We start from the raw sequence: 12,414 nt of genomic DNA on the forward strand, positions 1-12,414 counted from the left end.
CTGTCCTCTCTGTGTGCCCCCTGCATGCCCTGAGCTGGCCTCTCTGTGTGCCCCCTGCATGCCCTAAGCTGGCCTCTCTGTGTGCCCCCTGCATGTCCTGAGTTGTCTTCTCTGTGTGCCCCCTGCATGCCCTGAGCTGTCCTCTCTGTGTGCCCCCTGCATGCCCTGAGCTGGCCTTTCTGTGTGCCCCCTGCATGCCCTGAGCTGGCCTCTCTGTGTGCCCCCTGCATGCCCTGAGTTGGCATCTCTGTGTGCCCCCTGCATGCCCTGAGCTAGCCTCTCTGTGTGCCCCCTGCAATCCCTGAGCTGACCTCTCTGTGTGCCCCCTGCATGCCCTGAGCTGTCCTCTCTGTGTGCCCCCTGCATGCACTGATCTTACCTTTCTGTGTGCCCCCTGCATGCCCTGATCTGGCCTCTCTGTGTGCCCCCTGCATGCCCTGAGCTGGCCTCTCTGTGTGCCCCCTGCAAGCCCTGAGCTGGCCTCTCTGTGTGCCCCCTGCATGCCCTGAGCTGTCCTCTCTGTGTGCCCCCTGCATGCACTGATCTGACCTTTCTGTGTGCCCCCTGCATGCCCTGAGCTGGCCTATCTGTGTGTCCCCTGCATGCCCTGAGCTGGCCTATCTGTGTGTCCCCTGCATGCCCTGAGCTGGCCTTTCTGTGTACCCCCTACATACCCGGGGTTGGCCTCTCTGTGTACCCCCTACATGCCCTAGGTTGGCCTCTCTGTGTACCCACTGCATGCCCTGGGTTGGCCTCTCTGTGTGCCCCCTGCATGCCCTGAGCTGTCCTCTCTGTGTGCCCCTGCATGCACTGATCTGACCTTTCTGTGTGCCCCCTGCATGCCCTGATCTGGCCTCTCTGTGTGCCCCCTGCAAGCCCTGAGCTGGCCTCTCTGTGTGCCCCCTGCAAGCCCTGAGCTGGCCTCTCTGTGTGCCCCCTGCATGCCCTGAGCTGTCCTCTCTGTGTGCCCCCTGCATGCACTGATCTGACCTTTCTGTGTGCCCCCTGCATGCCCTGAGCTGGCCTATCTGTGTGTCCCCTGCATGCCCTGAGCTGGCCTATCTGTGTGTCCCCTGCATGCCCTGAGCTGGCCTTTCTGTGTACCCCCTAAATACCCGAGGTTGGCCTCTCTGTGTACCCCCTACATGCCCTAGGTTGGCCTCTCTGTGTACCCACTGCATGCCCTGGGTTGGCCTCTCTGTGTGCCCCCTGCATGCCCTGAGCTGTCCTCTCTGTGTGCCCCTGCATGCACTGATCTGACCTTTCTGTGTGCCCCCTGCATGCCCTGAGCTGGCCTATCTGTGTGTCCCCTGCATGCCCTGAGCTGGCCTTTCTGTGTACCCCCTACATGCCCGGGGTTGGCCTCTCTGTGTACCCCCTACATGCCCTAGGTTGGCCTCTCTGTGTACCCCCTGCATGCCCTGGGTTGGCCTCTCTGTGTAGCCCTTGCATGCCCGGGGTTGGCCTCTCTGTGTACCCCCTACATGCCCTAGGTTGGACTCACTGTGTACCCCCTGCATGCCCTAGGTTGGCCTCTCTGTGTACCCTCTGCATGCCCTAGGTTGGCCTCTTTGTGTACCCTCTGCATGCCCTGAGTTGGCCTCTCTATGTGCCCCCTGCATGCCCTGAGTTGGCCTCTCTATGTGCCCCCTGCATACCCTGGGTTGACCTCTCTGTGTGGCCCTGTATATTCTGGCACGATTTCTGTGTGCTATATGAATGGGTTGTCTCCTTTTCTTGCAATAATGTGTTGAATATTGATTCCTCTTAGTGATCTTTCCCACCCTCATGTATTGCTCAATGCATTGTGTTGTGTTAGATTAATGACATTTTTCAGTTTGTGCCGCCCAGTTCTCCACCCACCTTTAGCACTCAACCCTGCCTGGCTGGGGGGAGTGGCACCCGGGCTGATCGCATCACATCAGGCTCCTGCAGTGCACATAGACTTTGTATCGAGTTCTAACAGCCTAAGGACACCCTGCCCAGGATATGCCACCCTCCGGAGAGGGCTAACTGGCTGCTGCTCTGCTAGGGTGAGTTATATACAGGGAAAGTCACAGTCAGGAAGGGTAACAGAGGTTTAATCAGCTTTGTTTAATATGGTGGTTTGTCAACAAAATTGCTTATTTGGGGAGACTTTGCGATTTTTTTATTTGATTCATACAAATAATTAGCGTTTTAATATAATACTCAAAACATTTTAAAAAGTTTGTCTTTATGTTGTGCCAACATAGTAGTAATAGTTGTAATATTGCACTACAGTGTGAGACGTCAGGGTGTGAATACAAATCTGTGGCAACTGAAAAACTTTCTATAATATCCTTTTTTACATTCAGGAGCTGTCAGTGATCTATAATATACTAGTGTGCTGGGTCACTTTATGGAAATAAAGCAGTTACACTATGCTGATTGTAAACCAGAAAACAGAATGCTATAAAAAGTAAAGTGTGTGCTATTAATGGTTGTAATAGTATTCATTAAAATAAGTATCTAGATTGTTTTCTGTCAGAGAGATATCATGTAAAGTGTGGCAACAATTTGTATTTGTGCTTTACCAAGTTTAGAAGATATAATAAAAATATATATTTTTTTAAATTTGTGGTGTATATTTTTGTGCATGTGTGGGTGTATTTGTATGTGTGTGTTTGTATATGTGTGCTTGAATATGTATTGTGTGTATGTATGTGTATATGTGTGTGTGAATGTGTATATGTGTATCTGTTAGAATGTGTATGTATGTGTATATGTGTGTTTGAATGTGTATTGTGTGTATATGTGTGTATGTGTATATGTGTGTGTGTGACTGTGTATATGTGTGTCTGTTAGAATGTGTATATGTGTGTGTATGTGTATATGTGTGTGTGTGACTGTGTATATGTGTGTCTGTTAGAATGTGTATATGTGTGTGTGTGTGTGTATATTTATTTGCATTGCATCTGTGCATAAGTATATGTGTGTATGTGTGTGTACGTATTTGCATTGTATGTGTGTGCATATGTATATGTGTGTGTTTGAATGTGTATGTATGTGTATATGTGTGTGAATGTATGCATTTCCATGTGCGAGAATGTGTATATGTGTGTATATGTATTTGCATTGCATGTCTGTGAATATGTATGTGTGTGTGTATGTGTGTATATGTATATGTGTGTGTATGTGTGCATACGTATTTGCATTGCATGTCTGAATATGTATGTGTGTGTATAAGTATTTACATTGTATGTATGTGTGCATATGGATATGTGTCTGAGAATGTGTATGTATGTGTGTGTATATATATATATATATATATATATATATATGTGTGTATGCATTTCTGTGTGAGAGAATGTGTATGTATTTATGTGTGTGTATACATATTTGCATTGTATTGTATGTGTGCATATGGATATGTGTATATGTGTGTGTGAGAATGTGTATGTATGTGTTTGTGTATGCACAAGTAACAGTGAGTTGTGCTGCACTAAGGGCTCGATTTATCAATCATTTGGGGAATTCTCCTTTCTGTTCTCCTATCAGTTCTCCGAAGCTCTCCTTAGGAGAGACGCACGTGTGCGCCCGTATTTATCATAAAAAAGTTTTTTTTCACCATAGGAGAGCTGAGGAGAAATAATGATAAATTTCTCCAGTCAGATTAGTATCTTCTCCTTATTTATCACTAAAAATAAGCAACTATTCTCCATGTCAATCATATATAAACCAATAGAAATCTTTATACAGCCTTCCTAGTAGCTTTGTTAATGCCCCTCTTCAGCAAACTTTCATATTAGAAAATCGATCTACATTTTCATTAATTTTGTGCTTTAATTTTAGCGCTTTTTTATATCTTATTTTTATGCCCCAATATAATTTTTGTGCTTTTTTATATTTTATTTTGGCGCTCCATTATATATATTTTTTTTCATTCCATCATAAATTATTATTGCGCTCCATTAACCATTATTATTGTGCTTTGTTATAGATAATTTTTGCACCTTGTAGAGCCCTTTTTGTGTGTAACTGCTTCTACAACTGGTAGAGAAAAGATTTCTAATGCTGTTCTCCACTGTAGCTATAGAGAACTTTAGGGCTCCATTTATCATTGCAATTCTCCTACATTTGCGCCTACTAATACACCGTCGGAAATTATCTCCTATTTATGAAACCGAAATACGACCAAAAAAAAATGAAATACGATGTTAAAATCCAACCACTCTATTCGATCTTGCCAAGGCGCACATGTGCGCCAAATGAAGCTTAAAACTGCGCTTTTTCAGTCGTAGTTTTAGCAGCCTGAATGATCACCAAATTTCCTATTTATCATTATTTTGCGCCATCAGAGAATCTAATGTTCTCCTACAATTACGACCTTTAAAGTCCTCCATATCCACTGTGGAGAACGTTGCATTTATTCCAGTTTTTTCGTGAGAGAAGATGCAATATTTTTTACTGTTGGCTGCTATCTCTTTGGCATATAATAAATAATAAAGTTATACTATCTTATTAATAAAAAGCTAACAAGATTAGAGCTCAATGTAAGACGTGTCAACAGTTCAAGTTTTTAGAATAGGAGTCAAATGGTCTGCAGGGGATGTGTAAAGGAGATAAACGAAAAAGTGGACTTTGTAATGTGTAGCATTTTTAAAATCAGATTTAGATTTCTAAAACTTTAAACATAAAAATGTTTTCAGATATTTAATTGCCATGTATTAGAAAATATGGTTTAAAATAATGGTTAATATAAAGAAATTACATTTATTAATTAATATAATTAATAAATGTAATGAAATGTGCTAAAGCAACTTCATCTATACAGGTGGCCCTCGTTTTACAACGGTTCAATTTACACCGTTTCAGAATAACAACCTTTTTTTTCCAGTCATGTGACTGCTATTGAAAAGCATTCAGAAGCAGTGCATTTATTAAAATAGCCAGTAGGTGGAGCTGTCCACTTGTGTTGCAGCAAAGCCAAGCAAGCTGAAATTAATCAGTTTAACCAGACCTGAGCTATCGAGCAGATTTCAAAGGAACAAGATCTTCCGGTCTATAAATCAGTCCAGATTGGAATGCATAGAAAGAACTGTTTGCAGAAAAATGCAAGTGAAGTTTGCGTTGTGTGATTATTTTATTAGGTTTATAATGTTGTTTAGCAAATGTTTTTGTTCATTTAACTTAGTTTAATGATATAGTCTGTATTGTGTGATTATTTTATTAGGTTTATAATGCTGTTTAGCATTTAAAGTCTTCATTTCAAAGCTTTAAAAATAATGTATTAGGTGTTACTTATGACAATTTTGAGAGGGGCCTGGAACCTATCTCCCTCACTTCCCATTGACTTACATTATAAACTGGGTTTCAATTTACAACGGTTTCAATTTACAACCATTCCTTCTGGAACCTAACCCCAGCGTAAACTGAGGGCTACCTGTAGTTTATTACATATAATTTCAATAATGAAAAAAAAAAGGATAAAAAATATGCAAATTTTTACGATGATGATAATAACGGAGAGATTTATCATCAATCCGCCGCATCTCAATTTTGGAAAATAGCGTGATAATACGATCCATTTTTTGATAAATATTGGTGCACAGGTGCACCTCGCAGAGGGCGAGCTGCGGAGAACTGAAAGTCGGATTTCTCAAAACAATGATAAATGGAGCCCAGAGTAGGGGCATTTTACAGTCGAACTTGCCCAATTTTAGGCGTATTTTTGAATGATAAATAGCGGAATTATTTCTCAGGAAAACTTTTAGGAGAAAATATAGGAGAATATGAATGATAAATCGAGCCCTAAGTGATGAGATGTGCACACTAATTACAATGCTTTTTCTGACACAGGGCAAGAGAAGGGTTATTATTAGCGGCAAGTTAAATTTGATAATAGAAGTAACGCTAAGTGCCTTTTACAATTGCATGCGCTTGTAGTTTAGTTTTGCATTTTATTGCTCCTAAATATTAAATTAATTTGTCTACCCCTGTTAGTCTGTTTATTACTGCATTGTGACACATGACTGTTTGGTTTCTAACAGGTGTTGGTGTGTCGTTGCTATCACAAGTCCTACCATTATGTAATAGCTAGAGCAATGTATTTATACTAATTAGCAGAACCATTATTATTCTAACAAATCTGTCAGCCCTATCCCCATGATAAAGCTGTGTGACTGCCAGGAACCCTAAGCAAATCCTGTGGCATATTTTTAACCTCATAAGCTGTTGGGCCGACAGAACATAATGCCGCGGGGGTGCGCTGGCAGGGGTCTCAGCCAATATATTGTAAAAATACAAAACCATCAAAGGGATATGAAACCTAAAATGTTTATTTCATGATTCTGATAGAACATACACTTTTAAATGAGTTACCAATTTACTTCTATTATTAAATTTGCTTTGTTCGTTTGGTATCTTTTGTTGAAAAGCACAACTAAGTAAACTCAGGAGCTGGGAGCTTAGCTGCTGATTGGTGGCTGCACTTATATGCTTCGTGTCATTGGCTTACAGATGTGTTCAGCTAGCTCCCAGTAGTCCCATTGCTGCTCCTTTTATAAAGGACTCCAATTGAATGAAGCAAAATTGGAAGCAGTAAAATGGAATGTTGTATAAAAATGTATGTTCTATCTGAATCATGAAAAAAAAAATTTGGGTTTCATGTTCTGCACTGCAGAAATGTAAGTTGGGGGGGCAGACACTTACAGTATGTGAAGCTTTCAGACACCCATATACTGTATTAAAGGACCAGTAAATACAGTTGATTTGCATAATCAACAAATGCATGATTAAAAGACAATGCAATAGCACCTTGTCTGAACTTCATATGAGTAGTAGACTTTTTTCTGGCAAATTTCAAAGTTATGTCTAATTCCACTCCCCCGTATCATGTGACAGCCATCAGCCAATCACAAATTCATATACGTATATTCTGTGAATTCCTGCACATGCTCAGTAGGAGCTGGTGACTCAAAGTGTAAATATAAAAAGACTGTGCACATTATGTTAATGGGAGTAAATTGGAAAGTTGTTTAAAATTGCTGCTTTATGTGAATTGTGAAAGTTTAATTTTGACTTGAGAGTCCCTTTAAATCTTAGGCTAAAGACTTACGTATTATTCAGGCATTTGCCTCTTACCTACTCTAATAGAAGTCTGTTCCTTGAATCAGTGACCTTTTCTGTAAAGAAGCGTTGATGTCATTTATTGATGCACCTACTACATTTACATTCTACTGCTATGTTTGCTATAAGGCATAATAAGGTGCAGACTCTTTTTACCATAACGTCTAGACCAGTAATACAGCAGCCTCTGAGTACAGCCTGTCTGCAGGGGTGGTGCTGCAGGCCACAAATTACTGATTTGTTTGTTATTGAAAGGGCTATTTTATTGTTCAAGCTGCCAAGTGTTTTATTTATCCATGATGTTAAAGACCAGTAGTAAATACAGTAGATCTGCATAAACAACAAATGCATGATAATAACACAGTGCAGTAGCACTTGGGGCTAGATTTATCAAGCAAGGGCGGACAGGGGTGTACATATGCACCCCTGTCCGCCCCAGCTTGCCTCTGGCAGGCAGCAATCTGCTGGCGGAATAAAGCATTGCACACAAGCACTATTTTGCGCTCACCTGCAATGCTGCCCCCGGCAAGCACACAGCCAATCACGTGTGGGCAGGAGCTGTCAATCCCCCCGGTCAGACGAGACTGGAGAGATTGAAATTCTCCAACTAAGGGCTAGATTTATCAAAGCTGAGGCATACAGGGGCACGTATACGCGCCCCTGTACGCCTCAGCTCGCCTGTGGTGGGGCGAAATTACCCGCAGTTAATCAACATTGCACACAAGTGCAATTTTGCGCTCGCGTGCAATCCCTGACCGAGGAGATTGACAGCTCCTGCCCGCGCGTGATTGGCTGTGCGCGGGCAGGAGCTGTCAATCTCCTCGGTCAGACTAGACCGCGGAGATTGAATTTCACCACCTTAGAGGTGGGGTAGAGCTTAGGGAAGCAGCGGTCTGGTGACCGCTGCTTGATAAATTACGGCGAGCAAGTTCTTGTGAGAACTTGCAGCCGTAGGGGCTTGATAAATCGAGCCCTAAGAGGTGGAGAAGAGGTTAGGGAAGCCGCAGTCTGATGACCGCTGCTTGATCATTTGTGACTGCAGGTTCCCTTGTGAGAGCCTACAGTCATAGGAGGCAAAGGGCTTGATAAATCGAGCCCTTATTCTTAACTTGCACATGCTCAGTAGGAGCTGGTGACTTTCCACTCCCCCTGTACCATATGACAGCAATCAGCCAATCACAAATGCATATACGTGTATTCTGTGAATTCTTGCACATGCTCAGTAGGAGCTGGTGACTTTCCACTCCCCCTGTACCATATGACAGCAATCAGCCAATCACAAATGCATATACGTATATTCTGTGAATTCTTGCACATGCTCAGTAGGAGCTGGTGACTAAAAAAAAGTGTAAATATAAAGACGGCACATTTTGTTAATGGAAGTAAACTGGAAAGTTGTGTAAAATTGCATGAAAGTTCAATTTTTACTCGAGTGTCCCTTTAATCATGTCAATGGCTGCATGTGCCTCTGATTAGCATAGACTTAGAAAGCCTATTCTAAGTGAGGGGCAGAAAAACTGTAAAACTGGTGTATTAAAGGGACATGGAAGTAAAATTAAACTTGCCCTTCTGTTATCAATTGTGCTTTGTTCTCTTGGGATCCTTTCTTGAAAAGCATATCTAAGTAGGCTTAGGAGCAGCAATCTACCACTGGGAGCTAGCTGGTGATTAGTGGCTACACACATATGCCTCTTGTCATTAGCTCACCAGATCCCAGTGGTGCATTGCTGCTCAGAAGGGGTTAAACACATAGTTATATACAACAGTAGGGCACTAATAAAATGCCATTTTAAACCTTTTTTGTTGTAACTTTTATGTCCATTTAACTGGCAACTACTAATTATTAATACATTCATTGGGGAACAAAATGACACAGACATATATTGTGAAGTGTAGATGTAAAGCAAGATGAAAATGATACCTTGGTTTTTGTAAACAAAATAGCTGGTTTTGCTCTTTGACACCACAACCCATTAAAATGGGCTGAACATTTATGCATTTTGTGATTGGCTGATGGCTGTCCCATGATGCAGTGGGAAGGAAAATGTAACTAACATTGACATCTGTCAGAGAAAAAAAATCTACTGCCCATTTGGAATTCAAACTGTGCTTTTGTATTATCTTTATTATGCATTTATTGATTCTGCTATTCTGCTGTGTTTAGTTGTCTTTTAAGAGGGTGCATGTTTTTTAAATATATTGAGGTAGTTTTAAAGGGATATGAAACACACACATTTTATTTTGTGATTGAGATAAAACATGTAATTTTAAACAACTTTCCAATTTATTTATATTATTTAATTTGCTTTGTTCTTTTGCTATCCTTTGTTGAACAGCATACCTAAAGAGGATCAGGAGCAGCATTGCACCAATGGGAGCAAATTTCTGATTGGTGGCTGTGTATATGCCTCTTGTCCTTGGCTCACCAGATGTATTCAGCTAGCTCCCAAGAAAGCATTATTGCTCCTTCAACAAAGGACTCGATTTATCAAGTCCTTCGCCTCTCTGCGACTGCAGGTTTTCACAAGAGAACCTGCAGTCATGATTTATCAAGCAGCGGTCATGTTACCGCTGCTTCCTAGCCATGGTGTAGAATTTTATTGACAGCTCCTGCCCGCTCGTGACTGGCTATTTGCGGGCAGGGGGCGGTGGTCCACAAAAGCGCAAAATAACGCTCTTGTGCAATGCTGAATTCCGCCAACGGAGGCCAGCTGTGGAAGACTGGGGTGCATATGTACGCCCAGTCTGCTGTCGCGTGATAAACTTGCGTATACAACATCTTAACTTTACAAATAGTAATAATCTGAAATTATAAACTTCTGCAGGAATTATACCATAAAAGCAAATTATTAACAATGAGATAATAAGCTAAACATCTGTCTGAGCTGACACACATTAGATCTGCCTAAATACCAAATAGAAATCATCTGTCACGGCCGCTCACGTTTCACAGTTATAACGTAGTGTGTTTTAGTTACTCTCATTGTGATTTATTGCAATTCCTCTCTGATTTGGCTAAATGCAGGCACTGAAAAGAAATCTTTCTAGATAGCTGATGTTCAGGATAAAAGGGGCATTGTACACTAGATTTTTCTTTGCATAAATATTTTGTAGATGATCCATTTATATAGCCCATCTGGGTATGTTTTTGTAAAAATGTATAGTTTTGCTTATTTTTAAATAACATTCTGCTGATTTTCAGACTCCTAACCAAGCCCCAAAGTTTTAGATGTATACTGAGATATACAGACTTCAGATTGCTTCTGTTTGAATAATGTGTTTTTTCATATGCAGAGGAGGGGGGAAGGTTCTGCTATCAGTGGGTGTCCCAGGCTAAACTCATCAACAGTGCTAAACTGGTAACTTCTAAGTAAGTTTTTACAAGGTTTTATACTGGATGTTTAGATCAGGTGCATATTCTTCTTTATAGCAGTGTCTATTACATGCAGTTAAAGGACAATTGGTGCATACTGTCCCTTTAACATTATATTTCCTATCAAATGTTTAATTAAACTTAGTAACTAAACAATGCATTGTTCTGTAATTTATTCAGTTGTGTTTTTTCATTCCCAAGAGTACACTGCATATTTAATGGGACATAAAAACCAAGTTTTTTTCTTTCATGATTCAGATAGAGCAATTTTAAATAACTTTCCAATGGATTTCTGTTATCTAATTTATTTATTTCTCTTTGAATCCCTTATTGAAAAGCATACCTAGGTAGAATCAGAAGCTGCTGATTGGTGGTTGCACATTTATGCCTCTTGTCATTGACTTTCAGCTAACTCCCAGTAGTGCATTGCTGCTCCTTCAACAAAGGATACCAAGAGAATAAAGCAAATTAGATAATAGAAGTCAATTGGAAATTTGTTTAAACTTATATGATCTATCTGTATCATGAAATAACATTTTGGGTTTCATGTCCCTTTAATTATATTATACTTTATTTTTCACCCTGCAAAATGTTATACAATTTTCGTTTGGAAAAGTTCATGAACTGATTTATATGCGGAATTAAGCTTGCAAAAGACAAACTTCCTGCAGTTAAAGGTTCAGCAAAGTCAAAATGAATCAAATTAGATAATAGAAGTAAATTGCATGCTCTGTCTGAATCCATGCTCATATTTAAATTTATGAAGCCTTATACTTTGATTTCTTAGATGAAGCATTGCTTCTTCCAGTTTTTTGTCTTCTCAATTAACTGTCCTGTGCCTTTGCATCTCAATATAACTAATTTGATGTTCCCTAGCTGGTACCACTGGGGTACTTGGAATATAAACAATTACTATGCCACTTGCTCTCTTATGCCTAGATTTTGAGTTCTGCGTTAGCCTTAAAAAGCAGCGTTAAGAGGTCCTAACGCTGCTTTTTAACGCCCGCTGGTATTACGAGTATGGCAGGTACAGGTGTACCGCTCACTTTTCTTCCGCGACTCGAGGCTACCGCAAATCCCGTTACGTCAGTTGCTAACACCGGAACATAAAGCTCTTAACTAAAGTGCTACAAAGTACATTAACACCCATAAACTACCTATGAACCCCTAAACCGAGCCCCCCCCCCACATCGCAAACACTAAAATAAAAATTATTTAACCTCTAATCTGCTGACCGGACATCGCCGCCACCTACATTATAGCTATGAACCCCTAATCTGCTGCCCCTAACATCGCCGACACCTACATTATATTTATTAACCCCTAATCTGTCCCCCCCAACGTCGCCACCACCTACCTACACTTATTAACCCCTAATCTGCCGACCGGACATCGCCGCCACTATAATAAATGTATTAACCCCTAAACCGCCGCAATCCCTCCTCGCAAACACTATAATACATTTTATTAACCCCTAATCTGCTGCCCCCAACGTCGCCGCTACTATAATAAAGTTATTAACCCCTAAACCTAAGTCTAACCCTAACCCTACCACCCCCCTAAATTAAATATAATTTAAATAAAACGAAATAAATTTACTATAATTAAATAAATTATTCCTATTTAAAAATAAATACTTACCTATAAAATAAACCCTAACATAGCTACAATATAACTATTAGTTACATTGTAGCTATTTTAGGATTTAAATTTATTTTACAGGCAACTTTGTATTTATTTTAACTAGGTACAATAGCTATTAAATAGTTAATAACTATTTAATAGCTACCTAGTTAAAATAATTACAAAATTACCTGTAAAATAAATCCTAACCTAAGTTACAAATACACCTAACACTACACTATCAATAAATTAATTAACTACAATTATATAAACTAAAATACAATTAAATAAACTAAACTATATTACCAAAAAAAACAAACACTAAATTA

The 12,414-nt window shown here is 40.3% G+C and overlaps 1 protein-coding gene across 1 annotated transcript in view; it reads left to right on the top strand.

Annotated features, from left to right (window-relative positions):
* The first annotated feature begins 1,915 nt into the window (after positions 1–1,915).
* P2RY2 (purinergic receptor P2Y2) overlaps positions 1,916–12,414 on the top strand; it is a 137,751-nt gene continuing 127,252 nt past the window's right edge. Inside the window, exon 1 of the mRNA XM_053708720.1 lies at positions 1,916–2,033. The gene's annotated coding sequence lies outside the window, so the exon portion shown is untranslated. The remainder of the gene's footprint in view (positions 2,034–12,414) is intronic.

Source organism: Bombina bombina, chromosome 3, assembly GCF_027579735.1.
Source record: "Bombina bombina isolate aBomBom1 chromosome 3, aBomBom1.pri, whole genome shotgun sequence".
NCBI lineage: Eukaryota > Metazoa > Chordata > Amphibia > Anura > Bombinatoridae > Bombina > Bombina bombina.